Source organism: Pomacea canaliculata, linkage group LG11, assembly GCF_003073045.1.
Source record: "Pomacea canaliculata isolate SZHN2017 linkage group LG11, ASM307304v1, whole genome shotgun sequence".
Lineage (NCBI taxonomy): Eukaryota > Metazoa > Mollusca > Gastropoda > Architaenioglossa > Ampullariidae > Pomacea > Pomacea canaliculata.
In genome coordinates this window covers 13,232,116-13,254,893 of record NC_037600.1, presented here as the reverse complement: position 1 = coordinate 13,254,893, position 22,778 = coordinate 13,232,116, and the positions used below count along the sequence as shown (strand labels likewise).

The 22,778-nt window shown below is 44.6% G+C and overlaps 2 long non-coding RNA genes across 2 annotated transcripts in view; one reads left to right on the top strand and one right to left on the bottom strand.

Annotated features, from left to right (window-relative positions):
- The window catches only part of LOC112575099, a 98,521-nt gene that overhangs the window by 30,663 nt on the left and 45,080 nt on the right, over window positions 1–22,778 (top strand). The window lies entirely within an intron of this gene.
- On the bottom strand, window positions 4,741–10,558 carry LOC112575101. The gene is made up of 3 exons (XR_003101563.1): window positions 10,107–10,558; window positions 7,756–7,894; window positions 4,741–5,686 (listed from the first exon to the last, which is right to left on the bottom strand). It is a non-coding gene; the product is annotated as an uncharacterized LOC112575101 (long non-coding RNA).

Below are 22,778 nucleotides of genomic sequence, written 5' to 3'. Positions count from 1 at the left end.
CATTTATCATGAAACGATTTGTGGCGTCTCCATGATAAGAAATGTCACTCACCTGGATGTGGCCTCGTTTTTACTCCGCTTCTTTGCGCTGTTTACAAAACAACTGACGGGTTCATAGAACGATGGGTACTTAGTCACTCCTCGCTACCCCGCTTGCTCACACCTCACTTTGCTTCCTGCACGACAGCTGCGATGATGTGTCTGTGTGTGTGAAATAGTGAGACTGCACCATTGCATAGATGGTCATGACCTCATTGCATAGAAGAAATGAAAACGCACAAGATGATGCCTCATTTATGTACAAGATGTAACAGCAGTCATCGTCCGGTGTCATTTAGCCTGACTACCTTGTGAAAGACAAGGACTTCCGTTCAATCTCGCCTGTGAGAGAGAGGAAGCGAGGGGTGTTGAAGAAATGAAAGTGCACTCTTCGTTGAGCAGACTTTCTGTTGCAGATTTCGCACTCAGCGCACCAGACTCTCTTTCTCTCTCTTTCTCATATATATATATGGAGATATCAAGTCAAGGCTATTGCACACGACCTTCTACGCAGTTCGTGACACACAGGGTTGGATTGGGTTGAGCTGGGTCTTTTCCCGCAGTCATGTAGGAGCCTGAACCTTGCACAGACATGCAATGTCAAGGCTGCTACTATGCTGTTTCATGCTCGTGTTGATAAATTGTGAAATGCAGTTTGTCTGACTATGCCCCAAGGTGACCCCTGTGCCCGTACATAGACAAAGACTGATCCAACAAAACTCCTCCGTGGTCCTTGGTCAATCGAGTTTTATATGCTCATTCTTTTCCTTACATGTATCACATTTTAGACTTGCATTTCAGAAACAACCTCGTAATCCATTTTTCAGCTTTCTGGAGATTAGAGTCCAGGAATAAAAGAACGAGGCAAGAGAACTCTTCTTTTCAGACTTTTGAGCTCTATCATCAGCCAGTGTTAAAAACTTGTCAAAATACAAACTGGATGTCCATGGTTCCGACCTCATCTCGGGCACACATATCGTGTTTGTTTATTGCACATGTTTACAGAGGCAGGCTGTTTTCCCGTGACATTCGTAGTAGCTGACACAAAGTTAAACACTTCTTATCTCCACCCCGACCTTTCAACTGCCCCCAGCGAGTCCGCATTGCCGCGGAGAAGAAAAAGACACAAAGTGAAGGTTGCTGGGCAGAAACTAGTCACGTGTCAGACGTGCCGACGGACTTTCCCGTGTGTATTTATAGACAACTGCGTCGGCTTCTTTACTGTGACAAGAAACCGAACTCGGTGAGGCCGCTTAGTTCAGTCAGCTGACCAAATCACTTTACATGTTTACAAGGAAGCTGTACAAGCAAAAATGTTGCAGTAGTCAACAACATATCTCTAAAGTGATGCGCAACTCCTGGACTGTTGATATTCCATCACCTCCACCACCACCACTACAGTCGTATGGTTTGAAACACGTCATCCTTACAGACGATATAGACGACAAGTCAGGAGTACAAAACTGACGACACGTGCATAGTGGATGGAGAAAAAAAAAAAGAGAGAGAAAAAAATATATATAAAGATAGAGGCAGCGACAGCGAATTAAGCCGAGCAGCAATTCCTGTTTTCTGAAATAATTCACTTATCAAGGCGACAATGATTATTTAATAAGGAATCAAATAATTTACAGTATTTATCATGAGCCTACAATAAAAGTAAATACCACAATAAAGCAACACTAAATGAAATAGGACCTAACCGGAACTCCAGCTCCACCCTCCCTTACCTCTGTCTCTCGTTTGTTTCGATCTGTCTATCCAAGAGACTGTTTTTTATATCGCGATCAGTCAGCTCGGTTTACAGGGCCGGATGTACTGCCTTATAGTTTCTGGTTCGGTGTAAAACACCAGTTTCAACCTTCCTCCTCCCCACCCTTTCATCCCCCGCCATCCCTAACATCCCAACTTTCTATTAAGTTTGCACATAGCCTTGATACCTTGATGTGCAAGTGCATTGGTGACACTCGTGTCTCCCACTCACTTCTTCCACGCATGCGCAGACCGCCTTTTAGTTTATCCTAATAATTATGGTGTCCGACGTTTAACTGGTTTTCGTTGAAATCGTCATAGGGGTGGGTAAAGAAAGATTTTAGAAGCAATGTTACAAGTTTCTTTTATTAAGAATTGGATCTTTTACTTTGTTTCCCAGACCCACTCCACACAACACCTTCAAGTCCTTTCACTCCCATTATGAAATTTAAGATTGTTTACGTTGTTTACGAGACTGGAGGCCCGCAGCTAGTGCTGGGCGCTGAGATACTAGTCAGGGGAACTCAACGTATAAACAATTGTAAGTCTTCCTGCAAGTGCGATATTGACAGAAACATTATTTCATTTGTACTGTACCTATTTTGATCCAGGCTTAGTGGGGGAGGGAGGGTAAGAAATGTGAGACAGGTAAAATCCGTCCCCTCCCAGCCCGCCAGCCACTATTTCACTCCTTCCATCCGTTATAGGAGGGCCACCCCCTTTAGAAAAGGAATACGTGCTGCATGCGACCAGCCACTAACCCTCGGTTCTCAAACGGTGGGGCGCGCCCTCTTGGGGGGGGGGGAGAGGCGACGTGCTGATAAGGGGGGCGCGAAGGTGGTCATTTTTTGGAAGTTTCTTATACCGGCATTAGTGAAATTAACTTACATTGCTGGCTAAAGGGGTGGGGGGTGTCACAAGTAAAAGGTTGAGAACCGCTGCACTACCCCGACTCCTCCCATCCCCTTTCGAATACGTGCTGTATGCCTCGTCTGCCTTTACTGAAGGAGTGAGAGGAGTGACTGAGAGGAGTGAGGGGTAGTGACTGGCGGATGGGCTGGCACGGGGTTGCCTGGCTTATGTCTCTCGCTCTTTGTATCAGATTTGTTTGAGCAGCTCTAGTCGGCAATGCTATCCTATTTTGACAAAAAGACATCCAACTGAGCCCACCTGTTTAATCTTGACATGTTTTAGTAACAGATGTTTACGATCAGCTCAGCACCGAGCTACAACTGCAGCTACAAGAAAGAAAAAAAAAACCATGCGGCTCGTCAGCTTGAAACACTTCAATCACAGCCACAACTAAACCCACAAAATCCACTGTTTTCCGAGTAGTTAACTAATAGCGATAAGTGATAACCCTTGTAAAGTCCGGATAATAAGGTGAACACACGACATGTCCGATGACGCCGATGTTCACAGCTCCTCCTGATCTTACACCAGAAAGAAACATGTTGCCACCGGGATATTTTTAACTCTTTTCGCCACCCTTCAGGAGCACTGAGAACACGAAAGACAACAGGCTCTAGCTCACTATTGAAGATGGTGGTCACCGGATTTCTTAAGTTTCGATTTAGCCTAAACTCCTTGCTCGGCTTTGCCCTCCTCCTCTCTTTCTCTTGTTCTTTTTATGTCCTTCCATTCATTGCCCTTTTCTTCTTTGTCTACCAGACACTGCTGACTTATCGCAGACACGTGTTCACACTACCACACATCGCGGACACACTGAAGACACCGACAAACACTGCCAGACACCACGGACACACCACAGGACATGCCGCAGTCAGTGACAAACACTGTTTATCTTTAACACCGTGCCAGGGCTAAGGCTATGTCACAGCGACCGACAAACACTGCCAGACACCCTGGAGACATCGCGGACACCCATTCCATAGACCATTAGAAACCCTCTTTCTTTTTCTCTCTGTCTTTTCTTTTTCTTTCTCTGTGTTGGCGTGTGTGTGAGAGAGAGAGAAAGGCGAGCGTGCAGTGTGAATACATCTAACGCACGTGTTCAGATCGAGCAGAGATTTAAAAATAACGTTTAACCACTCCGTATTTCAAATTGAAGAAGGGGGAAAGTATTATCACAAGCATTCTCTGCACTCACCGCATCAGTGACTTGTTGCTATATACATTCTATAGACTTATCGCCTTTTGTTTTCCGCGGCACGAGAAAGCTTTAAACGATGAAGATATTTGACGGAACACGAAAACACGTTTTCGCGTTTACAGATTTACCGGGTGGGAGTTGGTGGTTGGGTACGTGGGGTTATTTTTTGTTTTCGTAATCGTCTCAGTGACGGCGAAAACTTAAGAAGCATTTTGTCACCTCGTGCTAAGCGAAACCTTGCTGCAAAGCCTTGCTACGGCACATGATTCAGAACCTCTGTGTCCAAGTATCTCAATCAGTATCCAAGTTCAATGTATCATTTTCTCTTTGCTTTTCCGTGTCATAGTCGTGCAAAAATAACAGTCCTCGAGAACAGGTACGCCATGTATCAAATGGTCTTATGACCATTGGCATATTGTATGGAGACACCCGCGCAGCGCAATCTGATCAGATGGGTGGTGGTGGAGGCTGGGTACACTATTTGGTCGAAGACAGGATAGTGTGTGAAGGCGGATGAATGCAACTGACTTATGCAAAGTCACACACATACAAAACTACCAACGGTCAACCCGTGAACAGAAACCACAGAGGGATGTCCGAGGCAAGATCTATAACCCACGATTGTTATGTTTTATTGAACAACCTCTGGGGTAGCGAAATGATAATAAAACCGAAGCAGACTGGTATTTATTGACCACTGTACCCTATTTAAAGCACAAATTACAAAGAAGTCATGTTAATGAATCTTTAATTGCAGTGAGTGGGGAGGGCTTTGGGCTTGTCTACACATCAGTCAGTCTCAGTCACACTGAACAACCAACTGATGTATGCTGTATCGCACACATGCAAGTGGAAATATTGTGACAAATTATGTACAAAAAAATCAGCGCTTTTATCGCTGATATATCGTTAACATCTAGGCCTCTATCGTCTTAGATGGGCTGCATAACATAACAACATAACAACAAAAAGTTGCCCATGCTTATTAATATTCCAAAGACTATTGCGCCATTCAAAAGAACGTGCATGTATGGGGAAGATGTGTCGGGCTTTTGTGTCGTGACTGTTGCAGCTGGTAGTGTTGTCAGTTGTGTAGACACACAGTCATAGTAGAAGCTCTTGACAAACGTTTGTCTCTCGTGGCAGGTGAGCTGCAAGGTTTTGTTGATTGTCTTACAGCACACATCATCGCAGTGCTGCCATTCTGCTTCGTTGGCTAGTAGGTCTCCACAAGCACGGCCTTGAAATTCTTTGTTACATGAGTCTGACAAAAGCGAATTTGGTAAATATAAAGGTTTCAGAATAAACATGTCAACGCTGGAAATGATGATTATGTGCAGTAAAGCTTTAAGGACAATACCAGACATCGCAGTGGTTCTACTAACAAATAACGATTTGTTCTATCACAAGACGTGCTGGTGAAAGTACAAGATTGTTGTCTGTATGATGGCTGGTTGAATAGCTGGGTCGCTGGCTGGCTGGCTGGTTGATTTAGTGGGAATGTGCTTCCACCTTGAGTCGATTTCACACTCTGTAGAGGAGGGGGGATGGGAATTGGAGTATCTGGAGAAATCCCCCAACGGCCAGTCCTGCGAGCATGTCCCATACACAGCGGGTGCCTTGAGATGAGATCTGAACCCAGGGTCTTTCACTGCAATGTTGACAAGTGGTTGTTTCAACCACTACACTGCTGAGCACCCCGGGTAGTTATCTGACGTTTTGCAACTCGTCTGTTATCTCTTTTGCCACAGAGATCACGTAGTCATCTGATCATAAGGTCACCTACATCATACATTAAAATACCTTAATTATATTTCCTGTTTACTGTTTGCAAACTATGCAGCACAAAGTTGGGATGCATACAACATATTTTACGAACATATAGAACTAGCTATAGACTAGTTATACCTAATGAACTACACTCTTCTCACTGATTTATTTCTAAGCGATATCGAAAAGCGACATTATGCTCATGTTCTTCACCTAACAATGCATCCGCACATACACACGTTCCATGTTAGACACAGCAACTTATCTCAGAAGTGAGAAACATTTTGTTCGACACGTGTACGTGTCCCTGTGTCATCCGCAAGGAGAGAAAGGACAAATTAGACCAGTGGTTCTTAACTGGGGTTCGATCGAACCCTAGGGGTTCGGTGAGTCGGTCTCAGGGGTTCGGTGGAGCCTCCGCCATGGAGGTCAAGACACACCCGCAATTCGTGATGACACTAAAGAAGGGTTCGGTGAATGTGCATATAAAACTTGTTGGTTCGGTACCTCAAACAAGGTTAAAAACCACTGAATTAGACTAACCGGCACTAGCAGCGGTGGACCCCTTAAACTGGCTTAAAGGGATTCTAGAGGCAAAATAAAACTGCTTAGAATCGCGTACAGAGTAGGATCCACTTGAATCTCGTCTATTTTCGCGTCTGTTCACACGGGAAAAGTTGACGGTTTTGTAGCATGTTGTGTTTAATAAGAGAAATTACATAGGACCCTTTCGTTTACTTAGACGAAGTCTCGTTCTCCGTCACGTGACCTTATGACGTATGACCAAGACTGCTTACCAAGTGAAACAGACTGTTTTCTATCGTTTTTAAAAGTGTGCTTTGAACAGTTCACTTTAAAACCTACATTAACTCACGAGACACCACCGATCACGAGTTCAATTCCTAGCAATGACCTCAGACACTTCCTGAGCGTGTGACGTCACACCCAGACTCGTCTTCTTGATCATCTCAGGAAGCTATCGTGGTTACTCGGCGGAAGGACACAAGGGTCGATTTCACTGGATTTTTTCGATTTTTATAAACATCAGCAACCGAAATAGTGCTAATAAGTGGTAATTAAGTGAGAAACGAATCCTTTATTTCTCCTGTATTCCTCTCGTGCTCTGTAATTGTAACTAAATATATTTTTGAAACCCACATACACGCAGACGCATCCGGGTTCTTGCAAGAACATCTTGTTGAATCCTTATAATGAGTAGCGGGAGAACTTTATTGCGGCTTCGGATAATAAATTGTTGAATGGTTCACCGAGACCTAATAGCCTTCAACTTGGCGAGACGCTAAGAGATGATCAAGGCAGACAACCGTGAATCGACTGAAGAGACGCGACACTCGGGTAGAAGATTTGCAGCATTATGAATCGGTTACATGACGTTATGCGGGGTTGGCCCAGACACAGCGTGCGCTTTGGTGAATAAAAAATAAAACAGACAGGTGCAAAAAAAAAAAAAAAAAAAAAAAGTTTTTTCACAACGACTTATCGCTCTCGGATAATTTCATTTACTAATCTCTTGCACACCCACACTTACAAGTAGATGAGCATTATTAAATGTTTCATCGACACTTGGATGATGCCGACTAAGTACCTTTTTCCGCTTCACTGTCGGTGATCTGATGGGGCAATGGTTAGTGCTTGTCACCAGTGCAGTGTCTGAGCAGATACAAATAATTTTTTTTTCACGGTGACATCGGTCTCTGCTCTTCAACGAGTCGACTAAACCACTAACGATACTCATTCTACTTGTAAAGCTCTTTGTCAAGCGCGGGAGCACATTTCTGCGCAACACAATCATGAAGGCAGTCTTCACCTATCTATCAATCAAATATTAAAATCGTTTTATCAAAGTAACAAAATACATCATATTTGTGGTCTAACTATTATTTACTTCATACATTTTGACTGCGAAAGAGGCGCTCGGAAGACTGTTCAGTCACATCAACATCCCCAGCTGTCGGTCACTGACTTTGTCTTAGACTGCTTCTTCCCTCACTTTCTCCCCGAAGGACTGACAACTACTGTAAGCAAGCTTTATCATGTAAAGTAAAAGAAATTTCGCTCACTCAGAGGATTCCCGCTGTCTGCAAGCGATTGAGGATGTCGTGGAAATCGCCGTACTGCTCACGTGACTCAATGTCTCCCAGCTCGTTCACTTGCCCCTCCCCGCTGTCACCTTCCTTCGGTTACCGGAAAGCGTGATGCCTGGAAAAGCGCCATACACCTGTATACAAGTTTATTTTGAGTACCTTGTGTTGATGAATGACCAGTAACATAGTATGTAGGGGGTGGGATGTGAATGTGCATATGTGTCTATGTGTGGTTGTATGTCTGTGTATGTTTTCCTTTCTCTTGCTTCTCTCACTCTCTCCTCATCTTTTCGTCGTGAAGAAAAAGGGTGTTATTTATTAACCTGTTTATAGAAATTATACACTTTCTCCGCTTGGTTCTTCGCAATCTTTCAATCTCACACTTACAACATCAATTTTCACCAACTGTCCTTGCACATCACTAGTCTCCCGTTGTTCGTAATAATGCATAACCATACATGAATATGGACTCTAAGGCATAACCATACATGAATATGGACTCTAAGGTAGATTATAGATGGCGTGGGAAACGTCAAAGCAAAACAAAGCAAAACAGAGGCTCAAACATAACTTTCTTACACTAGTGTAATGTCGACGATGTCCTCTCACCTGTCGTGCCTGCGGTGTCTACCAACCGGGACTGCGAGGAGGTTTAATTACTTTTCAATGCTTGTCGATTCACGTGGCCCGTGCGGAAAGCTGTGCGTTGTGTGCACCACACGTGTCTACACACAGGCTGTTCCCAGTTTGTAGGGAATAGTTTGCGGCATGTTTGCCACCTTCAGTCCCACACCGAGCCCCACCTTCAATGTTGCGCTGAATTATTCTACGTTGCAAGCGAGCTGCATTGTAATTGTATCTGTGGGTACGTCGGTCTTCTTTCCCGTCTCCGGAGTGAAGTTTATTAATAAAACACACAGACCTCCCCCTCCTCACACATACAGACCCACCCGAGTGTAAAATCTTCCGAGATGAAAGTTTCATGCACACTTTCCTCGAGTTTTTGTCATGCTGGTAGAACGTTTTCTTTATCCTTCAACTTGGGAAAGTTGAAAATGATAAGATGGGTGGGGGGTGGAGGGCCACCACTTTTCGGACGGTGGGCTTTCTCTATTTTTATGTTGTCTTTTGACTTTAGCTTATCTTTGAGGAGAGACTGTATAGCCCCTTCACAGTCTGCCCAGGTCTCCGTTTGCCCCTGTGGGGCAGGCATGTTATAAAAGCTTAGATTTTTGTCTGCTTCTTCCCTGTATATAGTCTAGTTTGTGTTCCAGCTTGAGGATTTTCTCCTTCAACGCCATATTTTCTTTCACCACTTCCGTCATGTCTCTGAGTATTGAATTTAATTGTTCTTGTATTTTAGCATTCATGAGGTCAATTTTGTTGTCTATGGAACTCAGCATTTTCAGCACATCTTCTTTGGACGGTTGCTCTGGTGCTGGAAGACTCAACTGCAACGTCGTCGCCATCGTTCATTGACTGGGGCAACGGTGTGCGACCGTGGATCTCCGCCAATAATGGTGCCGGCACCATTAGTTTGGTAGTGGAGAGTATTTACGCGCGCGCGTGCGTGCGTGTTTTCAATAATTTTTTTTTACCAGCGGAGGTGTCCTCTTCTTTGTTCTCTGCTTTGTCTCGCCATTTGATTTACTATTTTTTTTTTCTTCTCTCTTTTCTTTTGAGTTGGTGGGTCGCACCTTGTGACCGCAAATAAACTCACGTGTAGTTTTGTCCCTACGTGTGCGTGATTTTGTGTCCAGTGAGGAGTGATTGGCTTCATTGCTCACGTCGGGCGTGTGAGTCTGTGTGACTGAAAGTGTGCTTGTGAGAGCGAGTCCCGCGACGTTCGATCGCGTCATGCGACAGTTGTGCAGGCTGTTTGACCGGTTACCAGCGCGCATCAAGTTATCATGGATACCTCTGGTCTGCTGATGCAGTGCCGTATGCACATTATGTCCGGACTCACTTCAGACGTCAGCGACAAGAGAGACAGAGAGCACTTAGAAAGGATAGCTTTTGCACATTAACACTATTTATCCGATCGTACCCAGATGTATCAGGAGTACTCTTCTCGAGTGGTAAGTTATATACGTTAGATTGATAATTGTTAGCTTAGTTTTTTGTTGTAGTTTTTTTTTTTTTTTTTCTCACCAGAGTATCTAGATTGTAACAGCAAACCCACGAATATATTGCTCATTTGACCGTCACTAACACAGGACAGTCACCTCCTCTGCAAATTGTTGTCACCATGGAAACAAAACGTACGCTTTAACAGTTAGGTTTAGGGTTAGGGTTAGGGTATGTAATACGAGAGAAATTTCACTCACCTGTTGTCTTGTCCCGTGCCGCGTCTTTGCATTGTCTTCAAGCGACTGACAGGGTCGTGGAAGCTGAGTACTGTGCGGAGTAGTCAAGCCCTCTAACTTTTGCGACAGGTCGACTTCTAGAATATTGATAGCTTTGACTGATAACATTAGCGGGCGTCCATCGGCGTTGAACGTTTCGGCCGACTGGCGCACGTGCTGCTTGCGGCTTGCAGCGCCGCCCACGCAAGGTTTAGGGGCGGGCAATGCTCATTGTGTCGCTGACGAGCGCAACTCGCTTGCTGGTTACCTCGGCTGACGGATGGGGTGGTGCGGGTGTCGTGGTTCGGGTGTAAGGTGGAGCTGGTTTATGGAGACCGCGAGGCAAAACGAGGAAGTAGCTACACGGGCCTCGGTTATTAGGTGCAGTGCGGAGCCTGGGTTGCCTTCTCTCAGAGGGCGGGGGGTGAGAATTGGTGTTTTACGCCTTGCTAGCAACTAAGGCTATATCACGGCAAGACAGCCAGCCCTGTAAACAGATGTCACATGCAGAGAAAGATCAGCGTGCCCGAGACGAGAAATGAACTCTGGGCAGCCAACCTTCACTGTCCCCTCCCAGCCCGCCAGCCTCAATTTTCACTCCTTCCATCCCTTATAGGAGGGTCGACCCCTTTAGAAAAGGCATACATGCTGCATGCGACCAGCCACTTCCCCCGACTCCTCCCATCCCCTTTCGAAAACGTGCTGTGCTGCATGTGAAGGAGTGAGGAGTTGGGGTAGCAGCTGGCGGATGGGCTGGCACGGGGTGGGTTTGTGGGCGACCGAGGGTAGATGATGACACATCTACTGCCTGGCTTATGTTTCTCGCTCTTTCTATCAGATTTGTTTGCAAGCATTTTCGTAGCTCTAGTCGACAAGGCCATCATATTTTGAAAAAAAAAAAGACATCCAACTGAGCCCACCAGTATAATCCTGATATGTTTTAGTAGATGTTTACGATCAGCTCAGCACCGATATCTTTGAACTGCAGCTACAAGAAAGAAAGAAAGAAAAACAACAGTACCGCTCGTCAGCTGGAAACACTTTACTCACGGCCACAACTAAACCGACATAAACCACTGTTATCCGAGTCGTTAACTGAGAGCGATAAGTGATAACCCTTGTAAAGTCCGGATTATAAGGTGAGCACACGACACACCAGATATCAGATGACACTGATGTTCACGGCTCCTCCTGATCTTACACCGGAAACAAACATATTGTTGCCACCGGGATGTTTTACACTCTTTTCGCCACCCTTCAGGAGCATTGAGAACACGAAAGACAACAGGCTCTAGCTCACTGTTGAAGATGGTGGTCACCGGATGAAAGCACTTCTTAAGTTTCGATTTAGCCTAAACTCCTTGCTCGGCTGTGCCCTCCTCCTCTCTTTGTCTTGTTCTTTGTATGTCCTTCCATTCATTCTCCTTTTCTTGTTTCTCTACCAGACACTGCTGACTTACCGCAGGCACGTGTTCACACTGCCACACATCGCGGACACACTGCAGACACACTGAAGACACCGACAAACACTGCCAGACACCCTGAAGACATCGCGGACACCAGCAGACACCCATTCCGTATACCTTTAGAAACCCTCTTTCTTTTTCTCTCAGTTTTTTCTTTTTCTCTCAGTCTTTTCTTTTTCTTTCTCTGTGTAGGTGTGTGTGTGTGTGAGAGAGAGAGGCGAGCGTTCAGTGTGAATACATCTAATGCACGTGTTCAGATCGAGCAGAGATTTACAAATAACGTTTAACCACTCCGCATTTCAAATTGAAGAAGGGGGGAAAGTATTATCAAAAGCATTCTCTGCACTCACCCCATCAGTGACTTTTTTCTATATACATTCTATAGCAGGGGTGGGCAATTAATTTTCACAAGGGGCCGCATGAGAAATTGGGATGGTTTTAGAGGGCCGGACTAATATAGTTAACTCAGTTTTACCCAATACTGGCGGGCGGGCCAGCGCGAGGGCCGGTCAGAGACAGGAGGCGGGCCGGATCCGCCCCGCGGGCCGGCCCTTGCCCAGGTCTGTTCTATAGACTTGTCGCCTTTGTCTGGCATATTGATGGAGACACCCGCGCAGCGCAATCTGATCAGATGGGTGGTGGTGGAGGCTGGGTACACTATTTGGTCGAAGACAGGACAGTGTGTGAAGGCGGATGAATGCAACTGACTTATGCAAAGTCACACACATACAAAACTACCAACGGTCAACCCGTGAACAGAAACCACAGAGGGATGTATGAGGCAAGATCTATAACCCACGATTGTCCCACAACCTCTGGGGTAGAGAAATGAACCGAAGCAGACTGATATTTATTGACCACTGTACCCTATTTAAAGCACAAAGTACAAAGAAGTCATGTTAACGAATCTTTAATTTCAGTGAGTGGGGAGGGCTTTGGACTTGTCTACACATCGGTCAGACAGTCTCAGTTTCAGAGTCAGTCAGTGTGAACAACCAACTGATGTATGCTGTATCGCACACATGCAAGTGGAAATATTGTGACAAATAATGTACAAAAAATCAGCGCTTTTATCGCTGATATATCGTTAACATCTAGGCCTCTATCGTCTTAGATGGGCTGCATAACATAACAAAATAACAACAAAAAGTTGCCCATGCTTATTAATATTCCAAAGACTATTGCGCCATTGAAAAGAACATGCATGTATGGGGAAGATGTGTCGGGCTTTTGTGTCGTGACTGTTGCAGCTGGTAGTCTTGTCAGTTGTGTGGACACACAGTTATAGTAGAAGCTCTTGACAAACGTTTGTCCCTCGTGGCAGGTGAGCTGCAAGGTTTTGTTGATTGTCTTACAGCACACATCATCGCAGTGCTGCCATTCTGCTTCGTTGGCTCGTAGGTCTCCACAAGCACGGCCTTGAAATTGTTTGTTACATGAGTCTGACAAAAGCGAATTTGGTAAATATAAAGGTTTCAGAATAAACATGTCAACGCTGGAAATAATGATTATGTGCAGTAAAGCTTTAAGGACAATACCAGACATCGCAGTGGTTCTACTAACAAATAAGTATTTGTTCTATCACAAGACGTGCTGGTGAAAGTACAAGATTGTTGTCTGTATGATGGCTGGTTGAATAGCTGGGTCGCTAGTTCGTTGATTGGTTGCCTGCCTGGCTGGCTGGCTGGTTGATTTATTGGGAATGTGCTTCCACCTTGCGTCGATTTAACACTCTGTAGGGGGGATAGGAATTGGAGTATCTGGAGAAACCCCTCAAACGGCCAGTCCTGCGAACATTTGTTACATACAGCGGGTGCCTTGAGAGGAGACCCAGGGTCTTTCACTGCAATGTTGCAAAGTGGGTGTTTCGGCCACTACACTACTGAGCAGCCGGGTAGTCATCTGATCATGAGTCACCTACATCATACATTAAAATACCTTAATTATATTTCATTTTTACTATCTGTAAAACTATGCAGCTCAAAGTTGGAATGCATACAACATATAACATCTAGAACCGTGACTAGTTATACCTAATGAACTACACTCTTCTCACTGGTTTATTTCTAAGCGATATCGAAAAGCGACATTCTGTTCATGTTCTTCACCTTACAATACATCCGCACACATACACACGTTCCATGTTAGACACAGTAAATTATCTCAGAAGTGAGAAACATGTTGTTCGACACGTGCACGTGCAAGCCTTGAGTATCCCTACTTCAAGTAAGACAAATGGAGAATCGGTGGTTGGAGTTACGGAAATCGCATGAAGTCGCATCGTCTGCTTTGCCCACATGATAGCCTAACCTTAACCTTAAGCACCGTCCCCCCAAACTAACTCTTACCCTCAAGCCTGTAATTGATGGTTTACAGTTAGTGTGTTTGTTGTATCTCCCGCCAGGCTTTGCGGCTTTCCTTCTCACTGGTTGAATGAGATTCCGTTGTTTTCAGCAAGGTTACTCATCGGGTTATGGACTACAAGGCTGAATGTTTAGCCATTTGGCTAATGGAATATATGGCAGCTTATTCCTTGTTTAGATTTCACCCCATGTGTGCAGGCATTCTGTTTAAGGAGATTTAAGATGGAAGAGTGCAGACTAGCGTTTATGACCCCCGCCCCGACCCCTCTTGTAAGCTGTAAAATTACGACGTGTGACTAGCAGCTCCCCCAACTTCCCCCCTCCCTACACACACACAAACACGCAGACGCATCCGGGTTCCGGAAGATCTTGCTAAATGTTTATGATGAGTACCGTGAGAACTTTATCGCGGCTTCGGATAATAAACTGTTGAATGGTTCACCGAGGCATAATAACCTTCTTTGGGCGAGAGGCTAAGAGATGGTCTTAGCAGACAGACCGTGAATCGACGGACGAAACGCGACACTCGGGTAGATTTGCAGCATTGTGAATCGGTTACATGACGTCATGCGGGGGTGGCCCAGACAGCGTGCGCTTTGGTGAAAAAAAAAAAAAAAAAACCAGACAGGTGCAAAAAAAAAAAGTTTTTTCACGACGACTTATCACTCTCGGATTATTTCATTTACTAATCTCTTGCACACCCACACTTACAAGTAGATGAGCATTATTAAATGTTTCATCGACACTTGGATGATGCCGACTAAGTACCTTTTTCCGCTTCACTGTCGGTGATCTGGTGGGGCAATGGTTAGTGCTTGTCACCAGTGCAGTGACTGAGCAGATACAAATAATTTTTTTTTCACGGTGACATCGGTCTCTGCTCTTCAACGAGTCGACTAAACCACTAACGATACTCATCTACTTGTAAAGCTTCTTTGTCAAGCGCGGGAGCACATTTCTGCGCAACACAATCATGAAGGCAGTCTTCACCTATCCTATCAATCAAATATTAAAATCGTTTTATCAAAGTAACCAAAAATACATCATATTTGTGGTCTAACTATTATTTACTTCATGCGATTTTGACTGCGAAAGAGGCGCTCGGAAGACTGTTCAGTCACATCAACATCCCCTCAGCTGTCGGCCACTGACTTTGTCTTAGACTGCTTCTTCCCTCACTTTCTCCCCGAAGGACTGACAACTACTGTAAGCAAGCTTTATCATGTAAAGTAAAAGAAATTTCGCTCACTCAGAGGATTCCCGCTGTCTGCAAGCGATTGAGGATGTCGTGGAAATCGTCGTACTGCTCACGTGACTCAATGTCTCCCAGCTCGTTCACTTGCCCCTCCCCGCTGTCACCTTCCTTCGGTTACCGGAAAGCGTGATGCCTGGAAAAGCGCCATACACCTGTATACAAGTTTATTTTGAGTACCTTGTGTTGATGAATGACCAGTAACATAGTATGTAGGGGGTGGGATGCGAATGTGCATATGTGTGTCTATGTGTGGTTGTATGTCTGTGTATGTTTTCCTTTCTCTTGCTTCTCTCACTCTCTCGTCATCTTTTCGTCGTGAAGAAAAAGGGTGTTATTTATTAACCTGTTTATAGAAATTATACACTTTCTCCGCTTGGTTCTTCGCAATCTTTCATTCTCACACTTACAACATCAATTTTCACCAACTGTCCTTGCGCATCACTAGTCTCCCGTTGTTCGTAATAATGCATGATAGCAATGTTCCTGACCATACATGAATATGGACTCTAAGGTAGATTATAGACGGCGTGGGAAACGTCAAAGCAAAACAAAGCAAAACAGAGGCTCAAACATAACTTTCTTACACTAGTGTAATGTCGACGATGTCCTCTCACCTGTCGTGCCTGCGGTGTCTACCAACCGGGACTGCAAGGAGGTTTAATTACTTTTCAATGCTTGTCGATTCATGTGGCCCGTGCGGATAGCTTGCATTGTGTGCACCACACGTGTCTACACACAGGCTGTTCCCAGTTTGTAGGGTGTAGTCGGCGGCATGTTTGCAACCTTCAGTCCCACACCGAGCCTCACCTTCAATGTTGCGCTGAATTATTATTCTACGTTGCAAGCGAGCTGAATTGTAATTGTATCTGTGGGCAGGCCTGACGAGAGGGGGGACAGGGGGGTCTAGTGTACCCGGGCCCGCGGCTGTCAAGGGGGCCCGGCCTTGGTCAGTGGATTTTTTTTCTTCTTCTCCTTTTCTTTTTCTTTTAAAGAAAGGTCTAAGGACAGATCACCCAAGCATTACACATGCTGAAGTTGAGTTTCAAGTCTGTAGAATACAATTTCGGGGTACTGGGGCCTGTCGTGAGATTTACGATTACAAGTACAAGGGGCCCGGAGAGGTCGTCTGTCCCGGGGCCCGGGCTGGCTCTCGGCGGCCCTGTCTGTGGGTACGTCGGTCTTCTTTCCCGTCTCCGGAGTGAAGTCTATTAATAAAACACACAGACCTCCCCTTCCTCCCACATACAGACCCACACGAGTGTAAAATCTTCCGAAATGAAAGTTTCAGGCACACTTTCCTCGAGTTTTTCTCATGCTGGTAGAATCTTTTCTTTATCCTTCAACTTGGGAAAGTTGAAAATGATAGGATGGGTGGGAGTGGAGGGCCACCACTTTTCGGACGGTGGGCTTTCTCTATTATTATGTTGTCTTTTGACTTTAGCTTATCTTTGAGTAGAGACTGTATAGCCCCTTCACAGTCTGCCCATGTCTCCGTTTGCTCCTGTGGGGCAGGCATGTTATAAAAGGTTAGATTTTTGTCTGCTTCTTCCCTATATATAGTCTAGTTTGTGTTCCAGCTTGAGGATTTTCTCCTTCAACGCCATATTTTCTTTCACCACTTCCGTCATGTCTCTGAGTATTGAATTTAATTGTTCTTGTATTTTAGCATTCATGAGGTCAATTTTGTTGTCTATGGAACTCAGCATTTTCACCACATCTGCTATGGACGGTTGCTCTGGTGCTGGAAGACTCAACTCCAACGTCGTCGCCATCGTTCATTGCCTGGGGCAACTGTGTGCGACCCGTGGATCTCCGCCAATAATGGTGCCGGCACCATTAGTTTGGTAGTGGAGAGTATTTACGCGCGCGCGCTCGTGCGTGCGTGCGTGCGTGTTTTCAATAATTTTTTTTTTTTACCAGCGGAGGTGTTCTCTTCTTTGTTCTCTGCTTTGTCTCGCCATTTGATTTACTAGGTTTTTTTTTTTTCTCTTTTCTTTTGAGTTGGTGGGTCGCACCTTGTGACCGCAAATAAACTCACGTGTAGTTTTGTCCCTACGTGTGCGTGATTTTGTGTCCAGTGAGGAGTGATTGGCTTCATTGCTCACGTCGGGCGTGTGAGTCTGTCTGTGTGACTGAGAGAGTGCTTGTGAGAGCGAGTCCCTCGACGTTCGATTGCGTCACGCGACAGTTGTGCAGGCTGTTTGACCGGTTACCAGCTCGCATCCAGTTATCATGGATACCTGGTCTCTGCTGATGCAGTGCCGTATGCACATCATGTCCGGACTCACTTCAGACGTCAGCGACAGGAGAGACAGAGAGCACTTAGAAAGGATAGCGTTTGCACATTAACACTATTTATCCTATCGTACCCAGATGTATCAGGAGTACTCTTCTCGAGTGGTAAGTTATATATGTTAGCTTAGTTTTTTGTTGTAGTTTTTTTTCCTCACCAGAGTATCTTGATTGTAACAGCAAACCCACGAATATATTGTTCATTTGACCGTCACTAGCACAGGACAGTCACCCCCTCTGCAAATTGTTGTCACCATGGAAACAAAACGTATGCTTTAACAGTTCATGACTTGTGGTATGTAATACAAGAGAAATTTCACTCACCTGAATGTTGTCTTGTCCAGTGCCGCGTCTTTGCGTTGTCTTCAAGCAACTGACAGGGTCGTGGAAGCTGAGTGCTGTGCCGAGGAGTCAAGCCCTCCAACTTTTGTGACAGGTAGATGTGGACTGCTGAAACTAATAACGGCATTGACTGATAACATTAGCGGACGACGCAGATCCGGGCGAGCGTCAGTCGGCGTTGAACCTAACTGGGTGGCTAGCGCGTGTGCGGCGTGCGCGAGGTTTAGGGGCGGACAAGTGGTGTTACGCCGAACCAGGGTATAATTATTACAGCAAAGCAGTCGCCCTGTAAACAGTTGCTACAAGCATAGACGTTATACCCTATGGACAGTCAACTCAGGCGCGGGAACAGATCTCTTGCGCCACGCATGCGCTGGACCACGGGTGGTACTCGCCTTTTCCGGCTTCGTCTTTCACAGTGTGTCGCAGTGCTTCTGTCGTGATTTATTTATTGTTTTTTTTTTTTTAGATGCCAGGCAGCAACTGTACGATTCCGGGATGCCCTGCTTGCAAAGTTCGAATCAAAGGTTTATGATCATTTTTCAGAATAAGAATAGATAATAAAGACTGGGAAAAAGCTCTTTTGAGAGCTGTTGTGATTCTAGCTGCAACATCGAAAGAGCGACCACTTGCTCGAGACATTATATTGTTATATTGAAGCTAAGTCACCTAGCTAGCGTGTGAGATAAATGTAACCTTTTATATTTTATAATAATTCGACTTTCCAGTGGTTCTAAGTATTGGTGTGCCAGATGAAAAGATTTAAAGTTGTAAAAGTAATCGAACTATTAATCACCTAGTATAAACAATGTTCAACACTGCTGATTTGAAACTGATGAGTGCTGGATACGGTTCGCAATGTGTGTGTGTGTGTGGGGGGGAGTTGGTGTTGTACGCCTTGCCAGCAACTAAGGCTACATCACGGCAAGGCAGCCAGCCCTGTAAACAGTTGCCACATGCAGAGAAAGAACGATTTGCTGTCTTGTGCATATTTATGTCACGGGGATTAGACACATCAATATCAGTAATAGATGAAAAAATATCCAATTTTTCTTCGCCACCCATTTCAAGTGCACTATCGTCCTGATAACACAGCGCGTGATGTGAATGTGTTCAAAACAACATTGTGCAAAAATCAAGAAGGATTTAAATGGAATTTATGGCACGTTTCTTAGAGCCTTAGTCTGAATTCAGAAGCGATAAACTCACTACAAACTATCCTCTGTAACCACTAAGAAAAACAATGAGCTGGAGAGCGAGAACTTGCTGACAAAAACATTTTGACTCTTAACATAATTACAAATACTACGATGCAACGCTGTATTTGAGTGTAGAATTTTTCATTATCATTCACATATTTAAATATATATCAAAACATACTTACTAAGAAGATTTCTTCAATAGTAAAGGATTGAAAGATACTCGCGGATACAAAACAAAGAGACCGGATATTGCCTGTACCCCACCTACTCTTACACCCCGCGGACACGAGTTGAGTCAACGCTTACCCACTGCGCGCGCCTCGTGTTGGCTGTCCATAGGGAATAACGTCTCTGCTACAAGTAAAGAATAGCGTGCCCGAGACGAGACATTAAACTAACAGATCATGGCGGGTCGTGCCGTAGCAGCAGCCGCCATGATCTCCCTCCACCTCCCACCCCCGACACTCGCACCATCCGCCCGTCAGGGTACGTAATCGGTGCAGCACCTATTTGCTCTCGTGAGCAGCACAGTGGGTTAATGTGCCGTGAGTTAATGTACTGTTAGTATTTAATATACATCTATTGCAACATTTGTCTTCTCAATCATCATGTAATATAAAGTCTGTAGAAAGCATAAACTTTATCATTTCCTGCAGTTGTGACACAGCCATTTTCTTTCTCTTTTTTTTTTCTTTTCTTTTTTTTTTTTAACCTGTACACGATCAGTTTGATACATTCTAGGTGAAACCACTATTTGCATGAACAGTTTTCACTGATGCAGTGAATCATGTGTCGTCCATCATCACCCCTCCCCCCCCCCCCCACACACACACACACAGATTTTCTTTTGTATTCAGTTTGTAAATCAGATATGGGCACAAACCGATAAGAGTAGCTGAAGAAACGCGAAGCGCTAGGGAAACATGATGGCGGACAGTCCTCGTTGCGAACGTGTGTATCACATGACTTGAAACGACCATCGTTGGCATTATCCATGTAGTACATTAAAGGATGGATAGCCACGAAAGTCTCTTTTCTAAGTAATATCTATCTCTCTTTTCTGTATTTTGATCTGTCTGTGCCTCTGTCACTCATTCACCTACACAACATTCGTCGAATGATGACTCACTAGGAAAATTCAACAAGGTGCAGGAAGTGAGTGAAACAATGTAAATTGTTACATTTATGAAAGCTGAACGCGAAATTAGTACAGCGTATTTCAAACGAAAAATGAGAAATTAGAGTGATGTCCCTTCTTCCAACTGCCTTCAGGGCTCTGTACTTTTTTGTACTTTTACCTTTTCTGGTGTTTACTTCCTATTTGGATTGTGGTGTGCCTCAGGCCCTTGACGGTGGCTTCGATTCCATTTCGATATGAAGACTTCGTGATCGACACAGTTCATTTGACTGTGGCTTCCGTTCCCTTTGACCTCTGTTGATCAGCGGATTTGTGCGTGTCGTGGGGGCTCATTCGTCGTTTCACTACGACTTGGGCCGTCTGTATGATGTCCCCTTCCGTCCTCTTCAAAATTTAGAAAGGATATGTGTGTATCGTTTTCTATTAGCTTCAAGCGGTCCACGACGAATTGTGAATCATATTCTTCCTGCAAACAATGTAAAAAGAGAATATGACTTCCAAGTGCTTGCACAAAAGTGTGTGGTGCCTACAATCTTCTGATGCACGCAGTCTCTACTCCTAACATTTTCTGCCTTCACCACACACAGAGGAGTGAAAGTTTTCTCGGCACAGAAAGAACAAGCAATCTGTTTACAAAGTCCAAACTGAGGTATAAATAAAAAAATCATTTTGCGGCGGTGGCTGTGCAGTGTGGGCGAGCAGTCGTGGCTGGATGTACAGATAAGAGTTATTTCCTGCTGCTGCTTGATAAAATCCTCCGGGTGAGTCAGGAATTTCATTTTAAATTTAATTTTTACTTGTTCACAAGCCCGGGCAAATCATAGGGTACAAGAGGCCTCCTTCCGATGGGCAAGGATGTGTGATGGTCTTCGGGTGTGTTGCGCATGATATTCTGCCATTGAATGTTGAACAGCACCGGGGATAAAAGTCAGACCTGACCAACGCTCCTCGTCGACGGAAAGAGCTTTCCCAATTCGCTGTTCAGGACAACTGAACTCCTACTGCTCTTGTATAAAGCTCGATGGTTCGGATGAGACAGTTGTTGGTGTTTCTGCTGATTACTTAGCTTCGATCACGAAAGAGTACTTCCCCTTTCACGGGAATCACGGCTATTTTCAGTGAACTGACTAATGTAAATGCAAATATGTAGCCGTATCTACAGAAGAGTCCGAGGATTTAAAGTAAACTTTGAACCCAGTGAAGTTCAAAAGAAGTTACCTGCTTCTTTTGGGATCTTCGTCATAATAGACTGGGATACTTCGCCACTTGGTGTAACGGGAAGCTAGATTATCAGCAACCCACTGACGGCGATACGTCTAGTCGACACGGTCATGCACGTGCGACCCTACAACATCTACTGAGAGAACTCTGTCCGTGGAAAACCTGAGATTTGGAAAATATAAGTGCTTTGTGTGATATTCACAAGTTAGTGTTGATGACTATGTGATTTCGACGATTCCTAAGGATCATATCTTCAAAACAGTGAGTAACATATACAGTGATTTCAGATAGATAGTTGAACTGGAACCTTATTGCAAAACAGAATGAGAGAGTGCAAGGAGTGTACAATCTCCTTACTTTGATCGCATGATTTGACTATACTGAGACTGATCGTGGGGTGTGCCCAGATGTTCACATTGCATGTGTCGTTGAGCTTTTCGTCGCCTTTAGACCGCTGTTTTGTTGAGGCGAGTTGTTAGAGTATTAGTGTTGTAGTCTGTGAAGTCCTGAGCCACTCAATAATGAAATGAACATGAACTGGGCAACCTAAGGCAATCGTTTTGTTGTTTGCTAAAAACACGCGCAATAGTCTGTTGATTGAACTATCCTTGCCGTGACATAGTATTAATGATGGATTTCGAAACCAAACATGAGTAAGGGATTCGACACTGAGGTGTGCAACTAAAGGGATTGGCATGAGAATTGAATTTAAACCATGAGAATAAGCCCAGACATGAGTGTAGGGCTACAGCTGACGAGCAGAGGGCAAAAAGTCGCATCTGACAAAGAAGTAACATTCTCTTCTCGTGGTAGGAAGGGTGGTTGTTGCTGCAACGACGGCCATCAGGGACTGTAACAAAAGCCAGGTAATGCCTACCTACCAGGCTTGATATATTTCCTTGATATAGTTACAGGCTGATCTGCAGTTTGTTCCTTGGTTGGTCTCTTGACTGGTTTTTATTTCAGAGGAAAGCGCTTATATCTGGCAACGATTTCTCACTGGTGGGAGGAGAGAACTCGGAGATAAGATTTGGACATCTTTTCATCCTGCATGAAGCATAATCATACTGATAGTTGGTTGGGACAGGCGGAGGTTTTTAACGACTGCTGTGCTGGACCGCCATTGTTTGTTCCTTGACAGTAATTTGACGGACTGTTACTGAGTCATCAATGTTGACCCTTGAGGTCAACAAGGTGTCATGTTTACTGGCTTTGACTCCTTTGCCTCTCACTGCGTCTTGATTTTGATAAGAGTTTTTAAAAGTTATTGTTCTTTGTTTCTCTTTGATACATAGACTGAGAACTTGTGATGGGCGTATTGTGACATTTTAACTGTTACATGCGCAGTAAGACGATTGTTAATGCTACATTATTT